Source organism: Carcharhinus amblyrhynchos, chromosome 6, assembly GCF_965287045.1.
Source record: "Carcharhinus amblyrhynchos chromosome 6, sCarAmb.v2.hapA, whole genome shotgun sequence".
In the NCBI taxonomy this organism is placed as follows: Eukaryota; Metazoa; Chordata; class Chondrichthyes; order Carcharhiniformes; family Carcharhinidae; genus Carcharhinus; species Carcharhinus amblyrhynchos.
Genome location: NC_137329.1, coordinates 126,942,188 through 126,956,823, shown reverse-complemented (window position 1 = coordinate 126,956,823; position 14,636 = coordinate 126,942,188). Strand labels below are relative to the sequence as shown.

The window sequence follows — 14,636 nt, the reverse complement described above, 5'->3', positions numbered from 1 at the left end:
TAATGAGGGGCACAGATCAGCGAGATAGTCAATATCTTTTCCCAAAGGTAGGGGAGTCTAAAACTAGACGGCATAGGTTTAGGGTGAGAGGGAAAAGATATGAAAGAGTCTAGAGATGACAGTCACCACCACTTCACACAGAGGGTGGTGAGTGTCTGGAACAAGCTGCCAGAGACAGTAGTAGAGGCGGGTACAATTTTGTATTTTAAAAAGCATTTAGATAGTTACATGGGTACAACGGGTATAGCGGGATATGGGGCAAATGCGGGCATTTGGAATTAGCTTAGGGGTTTAAAAAAGAGGATGGCATGGACAAGTTGGGCCGAAGAGCCTGTTTCCATGCTGTAAACATCTGTGACTGTATGAATCCATGACTATGGCTGTGGTTTGGAAGGTGCAGTTTATTATTACCAATTTGCTAATGGATGAAAATAATCTTTCCTGAAGAATCTGGAGCCCCTTTCCCAAGAAAAGACCAAGGGAGAAATTTATAATTAGTGAAGAGTTATTGCTAATGTTTCCATTGGTGAAATCTGAAAACTGCGGGGGGTTGGGGATTAAATATCAGAATCACTAATAAATCCAATAGGGAATTTGAGAGAAACTTCCTTACCCAGGGATTGAGGAGAACTTGGAGCTCCTTGCACAAGGAGTGGGGAAAATACAGAACTCACTCCCACAGAGAGCAGAGAGAATGTGGGACTCGCTCCCACAGGGAGTGGGGAGAATGTGGGACTCGCTCCCACAGGGAGCGGGGAGAATGTGGGACTCGCTCCCACGGGGAGTGGGGAGAATGTGGGACTCGCTCCCACGGGGAGTGGGGAGAATGTGGGACTCGCTCCCACGGGGAGTGGGGAGAATGTGGGACTCGCTCCCACGGGGAGTGGGGAGAATGTGGGACTCGCTCCCACGGGGAGTGGGGAGAATGTGGGACTCGCTCCCACGGGGAGTGGGGAGAATGTGGGACTCGCTCCCACAGGGAGTGGGGAGAATGTGGGACTCGCTCCCACAGGGAGCGGGGAGAATGTGGGACTCTCTCATGGGGAGTGCCTGAGGTGAACAATATTGATACATTTAAGGAAAAGCTGGATAAATTAATGAAGTAAAAAAGAATAGAAGGTGATGTTAATAGGCTGAGTTAAAGAGGAGTGAGAGGAAGCTGGTGTGGAGCATAAACACCAGCACGGAGCAGCTGGACTGAATGGCCTGTTGTAAGATGTTTGTGATGAAGTGTTTCCGTCCATGATTACCTCCCTCAGCACCCTGTGGCAGGGGGTTATTTGGAATATTTCCAGCCAGCTGAATCCTGTTTTCTGACACTGCTTCCTGACAGTGCAGTAGTTACTCAGCAATCAGAACAGAAAATAACATGATTCTCTCTCTGAAGGACCCTCAGGTTAAGATGTACCAACATTTCGCCATTCTCGTGAACCTTTTAATTACACAGCCTGGGATCTGGTAATATATTAATATTCTGATAAACAAATGGCCTATTTAACTGCAATGCTAATTTTCCATTTCATATGCTGTCTCGTTAGTTCAGTTGTCTCTTCTTTGGGGGGAAACTTTGTCTTGTGTTTAAGTGAATCTTATATGGGTGACAATTGATTTCAGAGGGAGGGTGAGATTATATGGCAGTATTGATTTTATTGTGTCAAAGTTTATTGATCAAACTCCTGGCTCTTGTACAGAAAATCTCTCCTCATCTGTTAATCTATCAGAGTAAGAAGTCTCATAGCACCAGGTTAAAGTTCAGGTGATGAAGGAGCAGCACTCCAAAAGCTCGTGATACCAAAGGAACCTGCTGGACTTTAACCTGGTGTTGTGAGACTTTTTACTGTGTCCACCCCAGTCCAACGTTGGCATCTCAAGAAAACACTGATGACAAATGCTTGAGAAAAGTCTCCCTCATTCTGAGCATTCCCAATCCCCATAACCTCCTCTAGGCTCCGCAGTCCTCCCAGAACTCTGCTCCAGCTCTACTCCCACCCACTTCCCTCACTCCAGCATTCAGCTCTGTGGTATTCACATCCACCCTTCCTCTATTCACCATCAGAACGGTCGTCACTGGCAAGACAGTCCTTTACTCTGCAACCCCAGCTGAGAAAACTGTCTTCTTAAAGCTTATTTATTAGTGTCACAAGTAGGTTTACATTAACACTGCAATGAAGTTGCCACGACAGATCAGCCATGATCTTATTGAATGGCGGGGCAGGCTCGAAGGGCTAGATGGCCTACTCCTGCTCCTATTTCTTATGTTCTTAAGTTACTGTGAAAATCCCCTAGCGGCCACACTCCGGTGCCTGTTCGGGTACACTGAGGGAGCATTTAGCACGGCCAATGCACCTAACTGGCTCGTCCTTCAGACTTGAACTGCTGCAGTCCAAGTGGTGTAGGTACACCCACAGTGCTGTTAGGGAGGGAATCCCAGGATTTTGACCCAGTGACTGTGAAGGAATGGTGATATATTTCCAAGTCAGGATGATAGAGGATCGAGCTGAATTGGTGACGTACCAGGCACATTTATATTCTTAAATTAAAAGATATTCAATTGCCATGAAACTAATTGAACAGCTGATTCTGAGCACTAGCGCTGGAGGGCTGAGCTTCCTCCTGTAATGCCAGATTGGACTTCGCTTGGGTTGGGATCTTTATTTCCTTCCTGTATCTCTCCAAAGTAATTGGAACCTTTAACTCATCTCCCTGCCCGGATAGGAAGAAGGGATTGGGCTGTTAATGTGCGACACTGGGGGGATTTCTCCAGCTGATCACATCTCACCGCTGTTCCCAGTGAGAATGGCAAACTCGGCGCTCAGTCGAATCTCTGTTCACTGCAGCAGGGCTGGAGAATCCCAGCCACGGGCAAGGTCGGAGAACACGGCCCATTTGTTCCATTGGGATTGTGTGGGAAGGAGTGGTGGGGTTTACAGGCGGTGACAATTCTGCTGAAATAAACAACCCTGGGAGCTTAGCTCGATCAGAGTGCCAAACCCTCCCCACCCCTACCCAGTGCCAAACCCACCTCATCCCTACCCGGTGCCAAGCCCACCCCACCCCCACCCAGTGCCAAACCCGCATCACCTCGTGCGCCAACTAACCACAGCTCCAATTCTCCAAGTCTTCCACATTCTACAGCCCAGGCTGCATCTGTCAAATGTCTGTAGGTCATTTTTAAACATGCCTGTATGGCCAGCTGTCTGTCCCAATATAACGGACCCACTGTGCATCTGTTACACAGGCACTCAGAGTACCAGTTATACACTCTGCTGCCTGCTAAACCCACAGAAATATAATCCTTACTCATTCATACAATGCAGTCCCAGTTGCAGAAATGTGGATATCAGGCAGTGAGAAAGTGACTGGAATAACTGAGCGCGTTAACCCTCATCATATCCTAGCTCAGGGAAGTTAAATATGTACAGTGAGGAGAGAAGGGATAGAATATAGAGGAGAAACGAGGGTGAAGAAGAAAGGAATGGCACCAGTAAATAGGGTGGGAGAAAGTTTGTGTCGCGGACAAACTCTGGCCTCTGGGACTGGTTGGCTGGTTGTTGTTAATTCAAGGTGTATCTCTGCCTGAAGACAGGTCTTTTCCATTTCTCTAAACAGCAGGAAGTCATTATGTGCCCAGTGGGCTGTGGGTTGTGGAGTCAGTGAGAGGCTGCCATTACTCACCCAGGGATCATATCCGTTACTGCTCCAAAATCCTCAATCAGTGATTAATGCCATATGCCTTCGGAATACTGGCAAATAGGACGCTTTCTTTCATGTGGTGAGAGTCACTGTCCAAATATTCAGAGGGTTACCAATTGGATGAAGCTGCTGCCTCTCTGTGTGCTTCTCGCCTGTTACTGAGGAGTTTATAGCACCTCGCAAAACAAACTGAGTGGGATGGACTCAGAAAGCTCAGTGAGCTCAGGCCCAGTGATCTGTTTGTGTTCTTTCTCTCCCTTTCTCTGATGTGTTTACAATGTGTCCCCGGCACCAAAACCTCAACAGATCTGAGCCACATCTTTCATCTATCCTTGTTGGTAAATAATTTACTCTGAGGATTAATAGGATCACATTGTGTGAGAGTGTATGCGTGTGTACGTGTGAGTGTGTGAGAGAGAGAGAGAGTGTGTGTGTGGTGAGTGTGAGTGTGTGTGTGTTATTCAGTTGACAAAACTCACAAACTCCACAGAAGATGTCTTTGGACTCTGGTTTGTTTGTTACTGAAATGCAGTGACTCCCATTTCACCAGGGAGATTGTGGGTCCGGGCGAGAGGGAGCCAGATTGGGTGGGGGGGGGGAAGGAGGGGAATTGGGGGGTAGGATTCAGGGCTGTGAGACTGGAGATGGAGGGGATTGGGGTGTTGTGAGGGAGCTGGGGGAGAGGTTAGAGATTGAGGGAACTGTCGGGATGATTGGTGTTGGTGATGAGGGTTGTGGGTGAGTGCGGGCTGGGGGGGGGGGAGTTGGGGTATGGCTGGAAATCAGGATTGTTGGTTGGGAGGAACTAGAAGATGCTGGAGGTGATTCCTGGCTGTGATTCCTGGTTGCGAGGTTACTCTATGTTGGGAAGTGAGACAGTTGGAATCTGAACCATTCACAGATTATCTGAGCGAGGGAAGGATGTGTTGGGTGGGATTCACCATGGATACGGTGTCAGTTATGGGATAGTATGGCTTCAGGTTAATTTATTGGTTGTTTAGTTTCACTCCTTTGCTTTAATTGCCCCATTGTTACCGTGGGAGCGACTTGTTCACAGTTAAGATGTGAAAATTTATTCTCCGAAAAGGAATATTTACTTTAACCAATCATCGATTGATCCTTTCTGGATGGAATATCTAATAAAGTTCTCGAGTTGGAACAGGAGGAGGCCATTCAGCCCCTCCATTGGCCATTACGGGCTTCTTAATTTACTTACCTTGATTTTATATCACTAACTGTTCTAACATCACTAACCTCAATTTTGAAAGTTTTTATTCACCCCCCCCCCCCACCCCCCCCCAGCTGGCCTTGCCTGTGTGAAGATTCCCCCCCCACCTGCCCATTGAATGAGTGTCTCCCTTATCCAGAGTCCTGTCCCTGTTACCATCCTGTGGGAGACTCTCAATCTCAGCTTCAGAAATGCTTCTGTGTACCCACCACGCCATCCTGTGACAATATTCCAGCATTACACCGAATTTACAACAACAACATGTGTCTATGTAGTGCCTTCAGACAGAGTGAAATGTCCCCTGGGTCTTTCAGACCAGCAGAACAAAACGGCACACTGTGCAAAAGGCCGGAGAGACGAGGGGCGGTGATGAGAAAAACTTTGTGAAAGAGGCATTGAGGAGCAGCTGAAAGGGAGCGAGGGAGAGGTAGAGGCAGATTCCGAGAGAGAGGGAGAGGCTTGGGGAGGGAACTCCGGAGTTTCGAACAGGTTGTGAGTGGTGAGCAGGTTGAGGGGAATGTTGAAGGATTGACAGAATGCAGTTACCCATTCACAACGTTACATTGACAGCTCATACACACATCCTGTCCATTCTTTCATGATGAAGAGTCAATGTTTATGTAAATTTGTCAGACTGTAATCACCCCCCCACCACCCCCCCCACAACTCGGTGAATGTTAATGTGTGTGTGTGTATTAGATTGACCCAGTCCGTCCCATTGACCTTTAACCCTGTGTCCTGTGATTACACTTCATTGGAAATCCCCACATGAAATGTCACAGTGAGATGATTAACAAATTGAATAATTTACTGCAGTTCATGTCTCAGCAGCTGATAAATTATCCAGTGTAATCTTCAGGGGAACCATATTTAGGGGTCAAATAATAATTAGACTCAAAGTAAATGGGTCCTAACTTTGAACATTTGAATGTTTGATCTGAAAAGCGGAGCCTCTGACAGTGTAGCACTCTGTCAGTGACCGTCTCCCCTTCACTCATCCTCCTGAGGGTTCAGTGCGAAGAATAATTAATCTTCACTGATTTCTTTTCTGCTGCCTCCACTGCCTGCACCAAACAGGGGGCTCGGATAAGTAAGATGGTGTGATCCCTCAATTTTCCATTCACTGGGAGAGAGGGAGTGAGGGAGGGAGAAAGGAGGGAGCAAGGGGAAGCAAGGAGGGAGGGAGGGAGTGAGGGGAAGCAAGGAGGGAGTGAGAGAGGGAATGAGGGAGCAAGGGAGCGAGAGAGGGAGCAGGAGGGAGCAAAGGAATGAGGGAGGGAGCAAGGAAGGAGGGAGTGAGTGAGTAAGGGAGAAATGAGGATGGAGTGAGGGAGGGAGCAAGGAGGGAGCAAGCGAATGAGGGAGGGACCAAGGAGGGAGTGAGCAAGTGAGGGGTAATGGTGAGGGAGGGAGCAAGGAGGGAGTGAGGGAGCAACAAGGGAGCAAGGGAGTGAAGGAGAGAGGGAGCAAGGAGGGAGTGAGGCTTTGCTGGAATGGAAGATAACATTGGTCAGTGAGCATGGGGGAATGGGACATGGTGTGAACTCAGATACAGGCAGTGAGGGATTGGTGTGAATTTGGATACAGAAAGCCCCACCAATGCCTCTACTTTCTCAGAAGACTAAGGAAATTTGGGTTGTCAGCTACGAATCTCACCAACCTTTACAGATGTACCATAGAAAGCATTCCTTCTGGTTGTACCACAGCTTGGTATGGGTTCCTGCTCTGACAAAAACTGCAAGAGACTTCAAAAGGTCATGAATGTAGCCCAATCCATCACACAAACCAACCTCCCATCCATTGACTCTGTCTACACTTCCCGCTGTCTTGGCAAAGCAGCACCCCGGACATTCTCTCTTCCACCTTCTTCCTTCGGGAAAATAATACAAAAGTCTGAGGTCACGTACCAACCGACTCAAGAACAGCTTCCTCCCTGCTGCTGTCAGACTTTTGAATGGACTTACCTCAATTGAGTTGATCTTTCTCTACACCTTAGCTATGACTGTAACATTTCATTCTGCACTGTCTCATTTCTTTCTCTATGAACGGTATGCTTTGTATAGTACGCAGGAAACAATACTTTTCACTGTATACTAACACGTGACAATAATAAATCAAATCAAAATCAGAGTTCAGGATGAGCTGATTTTGGTAGAATTTGGGGATGTTTTACAGCGAGCCAATGAAGATGAATCAACCGTTGTGGGACGGTTTATCAGGGTTCCAGCGCACAGTTAGCCCTGAGGGAAACTCTGATGTCTATCCAGCTGGAGACCCAAAGGTACACAACACTGCCACCCCCCCCCCCCCCCGCCCCCCCCCCCCCCCCCCCCTCCACCAACAACCGCTCTCTGCACACCCTTCTCCCCTCCTGTCTCCTGTCCCCCCATTTCCTATGGATCAGAACCTTTCATTATTGCAATGGAGAGGGATAGGGCCACACGGCAGGGCAAGGTTTATAATTGGGGGAGGGGTAATTATGATGCGATTAGGCAAGAATTGGGGAGCGTAAGATGGGAACAGAAACTGTCAGGTATGGGTACAAACGAAAAGTGGAGCTTGTTCAAGGAATAAATACTGCGTGTCCTTGAGAGGTACGTCCCTGTCAGGCAGGAAGGAAATGGCCGAGTGAGGGAACCATGGTTCACAAAGGAGGTTGAATGTCTTGTCAAGAGGGAAAAGGAAGTGTATGTAAGGATGAGAAAACAAGGTTCAGTTGGGTCGCTTGAGGGTTACAAGGTAGCAAGGAATGAGTTAAAGAAAGGGCTTAGGAGAGGGCATGAGAAGTCCTTGGCGGGTCGGATAAAGGAAAACACCAAGGCTTTTTACTCTTATGTGAGAAATAAAAGAATGACCAGGGTGAGGTTAGGGCCAGTCAAGGATAGTAGTGGGAACTTGTGCATGGAGTCAGAAGAGATAGGTGAGGCGTTGAATGAATACTTTTCTTCAGTGTTCACTAAGGAGAGGGGCCATGTTTTTGAGGATGAGAGTGTGATACAGGCTGATAGGATGGAGGAGGTAGATGTTCTGAGGGAAGATGTATTAGCAATTTTGTAAAACCTGAGGGTCGATAAGTCCCCTGGGCCAGATGGGATACATCCTAGAATACTTTGGGAGGCAAGGGATGAGATTGCGGAGCCTTTAGCTTTGATCTTTGGGTCCTTACTCTCCACGGGGATTGTGCCAGAGGACTGGAGAGTGGCAAATGTTGTTCCTCTCGTCAAGAAAGGAAATAGGAATGACCCTGGTAATTATAGGCCAGTTAGACTTACTTTGGTGGTCGGTAAGTTAGTGGAAAGGGTCCTGAGAGATAGGATTTATGACCATTTGGAAAGATGCAGTTTAATCCGGGATAGTCAGCACGGTTTCGTGAGGGGTAAGTCCTGCCTCACAAATTTGATTGAATTCTTTGAGGAGGTCACTAAGTGTGTAGATGAAGGTAGATCAGTTGATGTCATATACATGGATTTTAGTAAGGCGTTTGATAAGGTTCCCCATGGTAGGCTCAAGAAGAAAGTAAGGAGGTGTGGAATAGAAGGAAATTTAGCCTATTGGATAAGTAACTGGCTATCTGATAGAAAGTTTTATTTGAACTTTAACCTGGTGTTGTGAGACTTCTTACTGTGTTTACCCCAGTCCAATGCCAGTATCTCCACATCATATCTCATACAAGACAGAGGGTGGTGGTGGAGGGAAAATTTTCAGACTGGAGGCCAGTTACCAGCGGTGCACCACAGGGATCAGTGCTGGGTCCTCTGCTATTTGTGATTTTTATCAATGACTTGGAAGAGGGGGCTGAAGGGTGGGTTAGTAAATTTGCCGATGAAACCAAGATTGGTGGAGTAGTGGATGAGGTGGAGGGCTCTTGCAGGCTGCAAAGAGACATTGATAGGATGCAGAGCTGGGCTGAAAAGTGGCAGATGGAGTTTAACCCTGATAAGTGCGAGGTGATTCATTTTGGTAGGACAAACTTGAATGCGGATTACAGGGTCAACGGCAGGGTTCTGAGGAATGTGGAGGAACAGAGAGATGTTGGGGTTCATATCCACAGATCTCTGAAAGTTGCCACTCAAGTGGATAGAGCCGTGAAGAAGGCTTATAGTGTTAGTGTTTATTAACAGGGGGTTTGAGTTTAAGAGCCGTGGGGTTATGCTGAAACTATACAGGACCTTGGTGAGACCACATTTGGAATATTGTGTTCAGTTCTGGTCACCTCACTATAAGGAGGATGTGGAAGCATTGGAGAGAGTGCAGAGGAGATTTACCAGGATGCTGCCTGGTTTGGAGGGTAGATCTTATGAGGAAAGGTTGAGGGAGCTGGGGCTTTCCTCTTTAGAGCGGAGGAGGATGAGAGGCAACTTAATAGAGGTTTATAAGACGATGAGGGGGATAGATAGAGTGGACACGCAGAGACCATTTCCTTGGGCGGATGTAGCTGTTACTAGGGGGGCATAACTATAAGGTTCATGGTGGGAGATATAGGAGGGATATCCAAGGTAGCTTCTTTACTCAGAGAGTGGTTGGGGTGTGGAATGCACTGCCTGCTGTGATAGTGGAGTCGGACACTTTAGGAACTTTCAAGCGGTTATTGGATAGGCACATGGAGCACACCAGAATGATAGGGAGTGGGATAGCTTGATCTTGGGTTCGGACATAGCTCGGCACAACATCGAGGGCCGAAGGGCCTGTATTGTGCTGTACTATTCTATGTCCTATGTAATCTCAGCATGGTGGTACAGTGGTTAGCACTGCTTCCTCACAGCGCCAGGGACCCAGATTCGATTTCAGGCTCGGGTCACTGTCTGTGCAGAGTTTGCGTGTTCTCCCCGTGTTTATGAGACCCTTGTCAGACCCCACTTGGAGTACTGTGTGCAGTTCTGGTCGCCTCAATACAGGAAGGATGTGGAAGCTATTGAGAGGGTGCAGAGGAGATTTACAAGGATGTTGCCTGGATTGGGAGGCATGCCTTATGAAGATAGGTTGAGGGAGCTGGGACTCTTCTCCCTGGAGAGACGAAGGTTGAGAGGCGACCTGATAGAAGTTTATAAAATGTTGAGAGGAATAGATAGGGTGGATTCTCAGAGGCTATTTCCCCGGGCCAAAATGGTCGCTACGAGACGACACAGATTTAAGGTGCTGGGGAGCAAGTACAGAGGAGATAGAACATAGAACATAGAACATAGAACATTACAGCGCAGAACAGGCCCTTCGGCCCACGATGTTGCGCCGACCAGTTACAAAAACAATGACCCACTAGCCTATACCAATCCCTTTTCGTCCATAAACCTATCCAGAGATCTCTTAAACGCCCCCAAACTAGACGCATTTACAACTGCAGCAGGCAGGGCATTCCAATCCCTCACCACCCGCTGGGTAAAGAACCTACCCCTGACATCCGTCCTGTAGCTACCCCCCCTTAATTTAAAGCCATGCCCCCTCGTGCTAGCTTTCACCATCCGAGGAAAAAGGCTATCACTATCCACCCTATCTAAACCTCTAATCATCTTATATGTTTCAATAAGATCCCCTCTTAGCCGCCTTCTTTCCAACGAAAACAACCCTAAATCCCTCAGTCTCTCCTCATAGGACCTCCCCACCATACCAGGCAACATCCTAGTAAACCTCCTCTGCACCCTCTCCAACGCCTCCACATCCTTCTTGTAATGCGGGGACCAGAACTGCACACAGTACTCCAAGTGCGGCCGCACTAGAGTAGTGTACAGTTGCAACATTACACTGCGACTCCTAAATTCAATCCCCCTACCAATAAACGCCAAGACACCGTACGCCTTCTTAACAACCTTATCTACTTGATTCCCAACTTTCAGGGATCTATGTACACATACACCTAGATCCCTCTGTTCATCCACACTATTCAAAGTCCTCCCGTTAGCCCTATACTCGACACATCTGTTGCTCCTACCAAAGTGAATTACCTCACACTTCTCCGCATTAAATTCCATCCGCCACCTCTCGGCCCAGCTCTGCAACCTATCTAAGTCTCCCTGCAGACTATGACACCCTTCCTCACAATCTACCACACCTCCAACTTTGGTGTCATCAGCAAATTTACTAATCCACCCAACTATACCCTCATCCAGATCATTAATAAAAATTACAAACAACAGTGGCCCCAAAACAGATCCCTGAGGCACACCACTCGTAACTGTACTCCATGATGAATATTTACCATCCACCACCACCCTCTGTCTCCTATCTGATAGCCAATTCCTGATCCAACTTCCTAGATTACCCACAATCCCATACATCTGCATTTTCTGCAGAAGCCTACCATGGTGAACCTTATCGAACGCCTTACTAAAATCCATGTATACCACGTCAACTGCCTTACCCCCATCCACCTCTTTGGTCACCTTCTCAAAAAACTCAATAAGGTTAGTAAGGCACGACCTACCCGCTACAAAACCATGCTGACTATTTCTAATCAATTCATTACACTCCAAATAACTATAAATCCTATCCCTAATAATTTTTTCTAAAACCTTGCCCACAACAGAAGTAAGACTCACCGGTCTATAATTCCCGGCAAAGTCTCTGTTCCCCTTCTTAAACAATGGGACAACATTCGCTATCCTCCAATCCTCCGGGACTACACCAGAGACCAATGACGATGTTAGGGGTAAGTTTTTCACTCAGAGGGTGGTGAGTGAGTGGAATCGGCTGCCGTCGGTGGTGGTGGAGGCAAACTCGCTGGGGTCTTTTAAAAGACTTCTGGATGAGTATATGGGATTTAATGGGATTGGGGGTTATAGATAGGTCTATGGCTTGGTAGGTATAGATGTGATCGGTGCAACTTGTGGGCCGAAGGGCCTGTTTGTGCTGTAATGTTCTATGTTTGCATGGGCTTCCTTTGGGTGCTCCGGTTTCCTCCCGCACTCCAAAGATGTGCGGGTTAGGTGGATTGGCCATGATAAATTGTCCCGTAGTGTCAGGGGGATGAGTTAGGCTAAATGAATGTGGTTACGGGGATGGGACCTGGGTGGGATTGTGGTCAGTGCAGACTCGATGGGCCGAATGGCCTCCTTCTGCACTGTAGGATTCTATCGTTCTATGATCCCGCTTAGAGTGATGCTCATCCTCAGTATCCTGACCCCTGCTGGGTAGTTGGTTAAACATTAGTGTTTAACCCTCTCCTGGTAAAGAATGTGTTACTCTCTGCATCACCAGAACTGGAGGAATTGATGGGAATGCATTCATTTCTTTACAAAATCACTCAACACATGAGGAGGCTATTCAGCCCGTCATCGCTATACAAGCTCTGATCAATCCCACTCCCGTCCTGCTCATTACTCCAAAGACTTGATTCTCATTCAAACATTTAGTTTTTTTGTATTAGTGTCACAAGCAGGCTTACATTAACACTGCAATGGAGTTACTGTGAAAATCCCTGAGTCGCCACATGCCTGTTTGGGGACACTGAGGAAGAATTTAGCACGGCCAACGTACCCTAACCAGCACATCTTTCCGACTGTGGGAGGAAACTGGAGGAAACCAACGCGGGCACGGGGAGAATGTGCAGACTCCGCACAGTCAGCGATCCGAGGTTGGAATTGAACCCGGGTTCCTGGCGCTGTGAAGCAGCAGTGCTAATCACTGTGCCACCCAGGTCACCCTTGCTTATCCAGCCCAGAACTGACTTTACTCCCACTGGCCTCCCAGGCTGTACATTCCAAATCAGGACTCCTTGCCAACTTAAGTGACAAGAAGAATTTGGCACAGTTCCGCTTTACATTCGTTAAGCTGTGAGCATCTGTAATACATTATTTGTTTGTGGCTCTAGTAATCACTGAGTTTAAATGGGACCTGAAACGGACTTTGAGCTTCAGATGCCAACACTCACTGATGCCTGTAATCGCTCAGGAGAAACCCATTCCCATTTCTATCACCCTCTCAAAGAATAAAATGCTCAGCAGCGAAATCAGGTCCAAATAAATTTTCGGATTGCATTAAAAACGTGTCAGCGGTGACCCCGGGGGGGGAACAGCTCGAATGTTAACAGTCACATTGATTCGTAACAATCTTCAGCAATCTATTCAGTTACTTTAATTCCCTCTAAATCCTCTTCAGGAATGAGTTCTGAGTGAATTTGTAAAACCAAATCCTGGCAACCAGGACACTGTCCAGTTAGAAATCATTCTCGGTGTTGGTGAGTGTGTGTGAGAGGGTGTGTGTGTGTGAGGGTGAGTGTGTGTATGTGTGTGTGTGTGAGGGTGTGGGAGAGGGTGAGTGTGTGTGAGAGTGAGTGAGTGAAAGGTGAGTAAGTGAGAGGGTGAATTAGTGTGTGAGATAGTGAATGTGAGGGAGGGTGAGTGAATGAGTGAGAGGGTGAGTCACTGAATGTGAGGGTGAGTGAGTGTGTGAGTAAGTGTGTGAGTGAATGAGTGAGTGTGAGTGAGTGTGAGAGTGAGAGGGTAAGTCAGTGAGACAGGGTGGGTGAGTGAGTGTGAGGGTGAATGAGTGAAAGGATGAGTGAGTGTATGTGGGTAAAAGTGTGATTGAGGGTGAGTGAGTGAGGGTGAGTTAGTGAGTGAGTGGATGAGTGAGTGGGTGTTAGGGTGAGTGAGTGACAAGGTGTGAGTGAGAGATATGTGTATGTGTGGGAGTGAATGTGTGAGTGAGTGTGTGTATGTGGGTGTGTGTGATTAGTGGTCAGTGTTTGGGGAGTGGATGATGCTAAGCTGTGAGGCAGCAGCCGTCCCTCACCGTGTGTTTCTCTGGACTCAAGCTGGAAACCCCAGGGATTGTCCACTCTGATGATTTTGGCGCAGCTCCAGGTGTTTTTCTAACAGAATTCACAAACTAATTGTTGTGGAGAACCGGGAATTAAAGAGGAACTTGTACAAATCTGGAAAGAGCTTTTATTCAGAGTTAGAAATCCTTTGCTCCTTATAATTACCACTGTTACTCTAGTCCACTTTCAACCAACTCAACGCAAGTATTTCTCTAACACAAGATTCACCCCCTTCCTGTGATCTTCACCACAGAACATAAACCAGCCACTTTTCCTGACCAGTCCATGCTGGTATGTACACCACACACACATTTCCTCTCAACCCCATTTCAATTCACCAGATCAGCTGACCCTTTCTCCCTCAAGTGTTTATCCACTTTCCCCTTAAATATATCCACAGTATTCACTTCATCCCAGTCCCACATTCTCCCGACTCCCCTTGGGAGTGAATCCCACATTCTCCCCCACTCCCTGTGGGAGCGAGTCCCACATTCCCCTGACTCCCCTTGGGAGTGAGTCCCACATTCTCCCCCACTCCCTGTGGGAGCGAGTCCCACATTCTCCCCCACTCCCTGTGGGAGTGAGTCCCACATTCTCCCCACTTCCCGTGGGAGTGAGTCCCACATTCTCCCCACTCTCCATGGGGGTGAGTCCCACACTCTCCCCACTTCCCGTGGGAGTGAGTCCCACATTCTCCCCACTCTCCATGGGGGTGAGTCCCACACTCTCCCCACTTCCCGTGGGAGTGAGTCCCACATTCTCCCCACTCTCTGTGGGGGTGAGTCCCACACTCTCCCCACTCTCTGTGGGGGTAAGTCCCACACTCTCCCCACTTCCCGTGGGAGTGAGTCCCACATTCTCCCCACTCTCTGTGGGGGTAAGTCCCACACTCTCCCCCACTCTCTGGGTAAAGGCATTTTTCCTGAGTGAGAGTAAGATGTTTTTGAATGTGTGTTGTCGGTG

General features: G+C 47.9%; 1 protein-coding gene across 2 annotated transcripts in view; it reads left to right on the top strand.

The window, feature by feature from the left end:
• The window catches only part of nav3 (neuron navigator 3), a 360,827-nt gene that overhangs the window by 88,907 nt on the left and 257,284 nt on the right, over positions 1–14,636 (top strand). The gene's annotated exons all lie outside the window — the stretch shown is intronic.